Consider the following 7680-nt stretch of genomic DNA (forward strand, 5'->3'; position numbering starts at 1 on the left):
ACTTGCTTTTATCTGTTAATCGTACTACTCAAATATCTCTTGACATAGGAGGCACTAAAGTGCTGGAAACACTTGCATTCATTTTCCTTCCTTGAAATGACACCTTTAATATAATTAATTCATATATTTAATTGATGAATTCATTTCTACAAAGTTAAACTTCAGTGGACATTTGGACATTCATGTTTTAAAATACAGTGTATGAAGAACATTTAAAAGCAGGAAAACTATTTAAGGATAACAAGGCTAAGATGCCAGTCAGCTCTGTAAAATCATTACAACTGCTTTCACGCTGTCCCTAGCATTTATACACAAATCATTCAAACAATTGAATTTTTGACAAAATTCAATTAGCACTTTTATTGGTGTTAAAAATGTGTTAATTTTAATAAGTTGATAATTAAATGCTTGGCTTATTATTCTGTAACACCAAGATATCCATTCTTTCCTCACATACTCCTAATAATAATGATATTCAAGTTTTCAAAATACTCCAAGATCCATATATAACATTACCATGAATTACTATACAAATTAAAAAGAATAACAAAATAAGTGAACATTAAAGCTGTTCAATATGCCAAAAGTATAAAATGACAAGAAAAGCCAGTGCATTAGGTTTCCCAAAAAATGTTGGCACTCACTGATATCTAAAATAGCCCCCATCTTATGCAGGTTAATAATGGTGACCATGGACAATATTGATCATTTGGTAAAAGTTCGCTCAGGACTCTGTATTGTTCCTCCAGCATGTCATGTTCTTTCATCTATAACCCTTCATTATAAATTTAGGTTAAAATCTGATCCCTTCAGAAACAAGATTTCTCCACCAAGGATATTTCTCTAGTCTAAAATAAACTTTTAAAGATGGTTAGGTAGTCCAGCACAACCATAGATCATGAGGCAGGACTATCATGAGCAGTTAGTAATCTCCTTTTAATTGCAGTCTGCTGGCAACTGAAGTAATAACAGAGAAGCATAAAGGATCCCCTTGCTCACACAACATAAAAGGTCATCAAATGCAGTCCATACATTTTTGCACTTTTGGACATTTTCAAAGAATATATTTAAATAAGAAACAACTTGTGGAATTTTCCTTCATGAGATAATTTTTTTAGCCATATATTAGAACATTCTTATTATGAATGCTTTTGTTGTTCTTTTGTTGATGTTTTTAACAGAAGGCTGCTTTGCTTCCTATTTTAGCTTTTCTTTGTGTTTTGGTATTGTGCCTAATTCCATCGTGAGTTAGAAAGAAGAAGAGGTTAGTAGTACATCATCTATATTATAAAACATATTTAGATGAACAAGTTTTTCTGAATCACTAAGTAAAGAAAAACCACTTAGTAAAAATCACTTAGTAAAGAAAAAAGTAAGTTAACCAACCTGACTCAAAGTACATAATAGGAAGACCACATGCAAGAAACAGAGGTCAATTTTTTTCACCTTTTAATATTGTTCCAAGCCCTTGGTGCAACAAAAAGGACTAAATTAAATTCCTATTTATTACTCTAGTGGGCATAAATAAAAGCATATAACTGAAAAATATGGGTGTAGAGACTGAACATATTAGAGTCAAGAAAGGTTTCTATATTAAACCTTAAGAATGGTATAGAGAGATTCAAACTATGAACTTGCATTTTACCATTTCTCTTTGACTGTTTATTTAATTGTTTTTATAATACAGAAACTTTGTCTTCTCACTAGTTTAAATACAAGCTAAAGTATTGAACATCAGAGTGAGCAGGCAAACAGTGGAGGACGTCATGTGAGTAAGCAGATGGATAGTGAAAACTTGTGCAACATCACAGATGTCATACAGGCTCTATGGTTGCTGCTAAGATTTTGTAACTAATTAGATGCTTGAAAACAGTTAAACCTAGTTTTCCCAGTTTTTCCAATTGTATAGCTAAATCACGGGAGGCATGGATGCCACTCAATTTATCCTGTCTCTACCAAGACACTTGCACGATGCTTGATGCACTTGTGTTCAAGTGTCAACTTAAAGATATAATGGGGATTTTTTTATTTTTTTTTTTTTGTGAAAGAGAAAAAATGAGATCAAAAGTGAGTTAATACAAGAACCACAAGATTCCCAGTCATCGGGCAGCTCAAGGTCAAATGAAGAAAACAGTTTTTCTTCATGACTGAGAGGAGTGACCTTTAGGTCCTTCTTACACTTTGGTCCCTCCTTGGAGATAACCACTTACCTATTGCAATCATGTGAAAAAAAAAAAACAGCAATGCTGTCACCATATAGTCTGACCAGGCTTCCTTGCACTTGGGGAAAGGTGCTAGCTCTGCCTTAGGCCACTTTCTTTCCCTCTCTGGTCCATTGGCTTGCTTTCTACCTTACCATGTTACTTGGATTACATGGACAGAGACTTCCTACAGCTTACTGGCTTTATGTACTCCTTTTATGTATGTATAAATTAATGTAACTTGGATGTATTGGACTCCAAAATGCAGTTCTAAAAAATCGATAAGCTTTTCACAGTTTAAATCTTTTCTTAAGAGTCTGTGTACAGTTTGTTCAGATCACAGGTGTTGGAAATTGAGTTTGCCTAGAGAGGAAGTGAGAGTATAATGCATTTTTCATACCAGATGATAACATGGAATGTAGTCATGCAGAAATCACTCAGCTTCTTCTTAGAGACTTGTTTTCAAAGCACCATTAAGTAAAGCTGATTGTTTTGCCCAAACACTAACTTCATTACTTAAAAGTAATCTGCAAGGGAAATGGATGCTTCCTTTAATTCACTAAATGATTCGCCTTGTCGAAGTGTCAGATAAGACAAAGAACCTTTAAATCGCAGAAGAGCTTGCTCACAGAATGAAAGACAAGCCAGTTTTTGTTTTACTGATTTATTTGATCAAGAATGCCTGAGTCATGAGTAACTTGTGGCTGTTATAAACTTCAGTATAAAGCTCAAATTAAACACTCAGTTCTAATTTCACTGAATATTAAATCATCAGCAACAATTCATCAAACATAATGAAAGATGAAAATGAACAGGCAGTATAGGTCTATCAGAACAAAACAATTCCCCATGATGGTAGAGCTGGACCTATCTCCCAGAAGCTTGCAGCAGTGCCACATGGAATCTGGGAGGATCTGTACTTTCATACAGGCAAAACAGGCAAAGCCTAGCTGCATGTCTCTTTTTTATCTGTAAGTCAGATGAGAAATCTTAGCCAGTGAATTATGTGTGAAAATTCTTTCCTACTAACGGTAGCAGAAAACTTCATCATGGGAAAACACTATTTTCCCACCCACCCAAAAAAACTCTTTTTTTTCTCCTTCACATGGGCTCCCATTAGCTTACCATTACTGAAATCATGAGAAACAAATCACCCATATTTTGTGCATCTCATGCTAATTTTACAGGTCTACATGATGCCAAATCAGGTTTCATCCTATATAGACCATGCTGAGACTGTCTAGTAATGACTGCTCTCTTATGTCATGTAATATAAAATATGAATGCACATAAATATATCTTGCCATTCCAGAATGTTTATAAATTCACCACAGTCCACAGCAAGCATAGCTACAGAAAGAGAAAGTGACTGTAATACTGTTTTCCTGTGGCTTCAGAGGCAACAACACTGGTGAAACTTTTTACCCCTGCAAAACGCTTTTTTTTTTCAGAGACCTTGATTGCCTTCAATGTAGCATGGTTCTATGGATGAAGATGATGCCTTAGTAGTGTTGGCTTTTGGGTATTTTTTATCACAACTCACTTAGTTGTGCCACTGTATATGAGCTGCCAATCTCTCATCTTCAGCTTAAGTTCATACAGCCGTTCATAACCCAGCATGTCACCGCACAAATGCTGACATAGAGTAACAGCTTTCTGGGAGAAGCTGGTGATCAAAAAATCCACATCACTGCAGTAACCCTTTCAGGTCTTCAGCAGGATTCTCAGCCAGCTTTTATTGCTGGTGCCTACACTACTAATGATGTATCCTCTTACATGAATGTATGCAGAAATTATTCAGCCATAAATTTAAATTTGCATTTTTGAAAAGAAATAAATAAAATAAAATAAAATAAAATAAAATAAAATAAAATAAAATAAAATAAAATAAAATAAAATAAAATAAAATAAAATGCTTAGACTTTCTAAAAATAGTTAAAACCTCAGATAGGTTGAGATCTTTTGGAACAGGCTAGAGAGACATCTTTCAGGTAAAACATACCTAGCTGATCTTACCTTGAAACAAGGGACAGAGTGGATGATATCTTAAGGCCTTATCCAGCCTAATTTCCAACAATGTCATGAGTCTACTATCTTAACTCAGCATCTGGAAAATTCAGGATCGGGATCAGTCACTGCAAGGAAACAGGGGTTGGAGTGGGAGGATGGGTGGTAGGTGGAAACATTCCATCTCACCATGAGCCACATGAACCACAAGTTATGAATGAAAAGATCCTACCTGCAGAAGGATCAGGTACACTTGCAAGTAGGATTAAGTAAACTTAAGTACTCCAGGTGCTCAGAGAGAGCCTATCTGTGTTATGGCAGTGGCCAGAGGCAACAGTCTCCCCAGGGCTGCTGGGGAGGTTTGCCTGGTGCAGCTCGACTTGTGTAGCTGCAAGTGTGGTATATATACTGCTGTAAAACTGAGTTAACAAGAAAGTGGGCTGGTTGTAGAGGAGGTGTCACACTTGCTTCAGAGACAATGTGCTCCAATGCAACTGCCAGGTGTTTCAGTGATACTCTCTATGTCCCAGGGCTGGGATGTCCCAGGGCAGTCATGTCCAAGGCATTGGAATCTTAATCCACTGAATTCAAAAACAAAATTAACCCTGACTTCAAAGTAACTTGTAATATTTTCATCATCCACTGGATATAAACATCCTTTATTTGCAGAAGAGTAAATAGAAGTACGGATCTTTATGTGTTTAATGCCAAATATACTCAGCAAGACAGTGACAGTGATACATGTTGCTCTATTTTTAATATGTCCCATTACCACATGTCTTTCTTCTGTCAGGCACTAATTCTTAAGTCACCTGTTACGGAGGAAATAAATTTCTAGAATTTTTTTTAACCTGCAAAGATCAATTCAATTATTGTTTTTCAGCTACATTATTATCAATTCAAACAACAGAGAGCTCTAGAAAGTGTTTAACCCAAATTGTTTCCCTTGAGAAAAATAAATAAATAAATAAATAAATAAAAATAAAAATAAAAAGATCCTACAAATAGATACCACAATTGTTTTTTGAAATGGATGGTGCTCTGAAGGTGGAAATTAGGAGAAAATAATGTGGCAAATACATGTTTTAATTTGTATTTCTTATTTTTATTTTAGCAGTTGAAGTTAGACAGAAGGTTACCCCACTGCTAAATGAACACTAAATAAACACTAAATACTGTATACGAGCATTGCTTAGGAAAACTGAAATTCTGATATACAGAAAACAATTTAATGATTAAAGATAAAAACTGCATGTTCCACAGACAGCAAGTGGACAGATGGATGGAAGGCTTGGACGAGCTGTTTGATGGCCTCCCACCATTTGTTCTGGTATGCCAACTGGTAATTATTCTGCAGAAAACTATGTAGAACCAGACTGTGTTTTGTCACATAAAGTCTATACAATGACACGGATCATAAACAATTCTGTATGCACATCTACATTGGATTTCTGAAAGAAATGACGTAATGACATGTCATTGTAATTTTGAAGATAACAGAAGCATAATTGTATATAGTAATGTGGTTACATCTGGTACTGCCACATGTGCAAAATCAGAAGACATGACCATGCCAACTGAAAAAATAATGCTGAAATATATCAATAGTCTATATTACTTTGCCCAAATATACTTGCAGTTACAATTTCAGCTATGGCCCTTTTGTGTCACAGTGCTAAAATTCACAGTCCTGATACTGAACTATGTTTTCAGTCAGCTAGTAATTTTTTAGCTACATTTTCTTGTGACAGAAGAAAATTGTGTATTCCAGTTGGGTTTAGCTGAAGGTCAGCTACAGTTCAGTGCAATAGTCTTATCTATGCAATCTGTTGAATCATTATCATGATTTCCTTTGCTGATATTGATTCCAGCTCATCAGAAATCATATGGAGGTAGTGAAGAGTGCTGATGACCAGTTTGGTTACCAACAAATGATCCAAACTGTCACTGAATTTGAGTATTTCTGATGAGATAAATAGGGCTCCACCATGCACATTTTAAAGCAATAGTTAAATTTATAGGGTAAATTAGGTAGAGCAATCCCTTTTTGACAATAACAAATTATTTTCTTGTGGCACAATGGCTTCCAGCTCCTCCTGTTTGTTGCCTTTGCTATGTGCATCGGCATAGATGCACTTCAGCTGGGTTAGAGATCCTGTCACCTTTTGGTGGGGGAGAAGCCCTAATTGCTATGTGACCGTTCTCAGACACTTCCATGATTTCTAACCCATCAATATCCCTTGTGCCTTTGCTGCTTCATGGCTCTCCTTCTGCTACCTCCACTGGTATGGCAGACTGAAGGACCTTGCTAGCACACTGTCCCACAAACACTGACATACCACCTTCAGGCTTAACTCCAGAAAGTCTGGTTTTATACCTTCCCCTTTCAAAACTAGTTTAAAGCTCTTTCAATGAGCTCTGCTAACTCCTACACAAAAATCCTTTTCCCCCTTTGAGACAGGTGTACCTTGTCTGTTGTCAGCATGCCTGGTGTCATGTAAAATGACCCCTGATTAAAAAAAAATCAAAGTCCTGCCTGCAACACCAGATATTGATCTGCTGGCTCTTTCTGTTTCTCCCCTCACCATTCCTTGCAACTGGAGGGATAGAAGAGAACATTACTTGTACTCCGGTTCCCTCAACCAGTTGTTGCAAGGCCCTGAAGTCTCCCTTGATTGTTGTTGGACTTCTTTTCAAACTTCATTGCTGCCTGCCTGAAATAAACATAATGGGTAATATTCTGAGGACTGCACCAAGGTAGGAAGCTTTCTTTCTGTATCTCTAAACTGTGCCCCAGCAAGGCAGCTACCTTCCCTATTTAGTGGGTCCAGTCTGCATATTGGGCCTTCTGCTCCCTTCAGAAGGGAGTCTCCTATCACAGTAACACCTCCACCCCCCATTTTTTTCTTCATCTTCGTTGACACAGTTTTGATGAAGGCCATAGGCTGACTTAACCTCAGTAATGTCTCCAAGCCAGATGAACCATCATCCTCCTCATAATTATTCTGTTTCACATGCAGGGCCACATAACTATTGTGTGAGGACACCTGGGAAGGTGGGGTATTCACTGAGGAGACACATCTGGTGTGCTGGGCAGTAACTTGTCACCATTGCCCCTTATTCTTAGAGTCAGTGCGTTCAGTCAGGTGGAGAGATGACAGAGAATCCTCCATATTATGCATCTGCCTGTTGGGCCTGTCTCAGGGAAGGCAGGGAGTGATTCCAGTACTCTGTCACCCTCTTGCCCTCCCTGATCCTCTTCATCCTAGTCACCTCCTTTCAGAGCTCTGTCACTAAGTGGAAAAGAGTGCCTCCACCCAGGTGCACCACCCACAGGTGTGCTCATTTCTGCCATCTGGTGCTGGCATAAGAGCAAGGCACACCATATACCCTAGCACCTGGGTGATAACATGTTTCTACTAGAGCTCTGTCTGGGAAGCTGCAGTAGTTGTGGTGAATGCAGAGATCAGAG

At 37.5% G+C, this 7680-nt stretch overlaps 1 long non-coding RNA gene across 2 annotated transcripts; it reads right to left on the minus strand.

Annotated features, from left to right (window-relative positions):
- Positions 1-2346: 2346 nt before the first annotated feature.
- On the minus strand, positions 2347-7463 carry LOC137854368 (uncharacterized). Of its 2 annotated transcripts, none has more exons than XR_011095112.1 (3): positions 4441-7463; positions 4218-4308; positions 2347-3170 (listed from the first exon to the last, which is right to left on the minus strand). It is a non-coding gene; the product is annotated as an uncharacterized lncRNA (long non-coding RNA). The 2 variants fall into 2 exon arrangements; XR_011095113.1 differs by having other exon boundaries at positions 4218-4336.
- Positions 7464-7680: the final 217 nt, after the last annotated feature.

Source organism: Anas acuta, chromosome 3 (assembly GCF_963932015.1).
Source record: "Anas acuta chromosome 3, bAnaAcu1.1, whole genome shotgun sequence".
NCBI lineage: Eukaryota > Metazoa > Chordata > Aves > Anseriformes > Anatidae > Anas > Anas acuta.